We start from the raw sequence: 827 nt of genomic DNA on the forward strand, positions 1-827 counted from the left end.
TAACTGTCCCACTTCTGGAACAGGGAGATTTCTGAAGTGAAAAAGTTGTCTTCCTCACACCATCATGGCATGGTTCGCATGTAGGCTACAGTAGAAAGAAAACTAAATTGGACTTATATCTTCCTCTTCAACGCAAACAGCACTGTCAGTCATACAATTGCTAAATGCCAGTAGACCCACGGGTCAAGGACCCAAATGGTCCTACCTAGAGAGTGCAGTGATGGGACAAGGGGTAATGCTTTTAAACTGAAAGAAGGTAGATTTAGATTAGATATTAGGAAGAAATTCTTTGCTGTGAGGGTGGTGAGGCACTGGCCCAGGTTGCCCAGAGAAGCTGTGGCTGCCCCATCCCTGGAGGTGTTCAAGGCCAGGCTGGACGGGGCTTGGAGCGACCTGGTCTGGTGGGAGGTGTCCCTGCCCAGGGCAGGAGGTGGCACTGGATGATCGTTAAGGTCCCTTCCAACTCTAAGCATTCTGTGATTCTATGGTGCTACACCGCTCATGGACACCTGGGCTACAGTTTCACAGAGTTTCTATCTCAGAAAAACGCCAGGGACGCCACTGAGCGCCATGGCTCCGCTCCTTCTCCCGCCTAAACGCCTCTCGCCCCCTTCTGTACATCTGCAAAAACACACACAGTTCCCTGAGGAACCAGGTGACGAGACGGACCTGGGCTAAAACTAACCTGAGGAAACGAGTATTTTTTACTCTAGAAGAGGCGTCCATTCCGGTTCGTTATGCGGCTGCACGAAGACTCGTAGCCGCATAAAGCCACGACCGGCAGGAACGAACGGCCGAGCGGGCGAGCGCAGGTCCCACAGACCAGC

Source organism: Larus michahellis, chromosome 8 (assembly GCF_964199755.1).
Source record: "Larus michahellis chromosome 8, bLarMic1.1, whole genome shotgun sequence".
NCBI lineage: Eukaryota > Metazoa > Chordata > Aves > Charadriiformes > Laridae > Larus > Larus michahellis.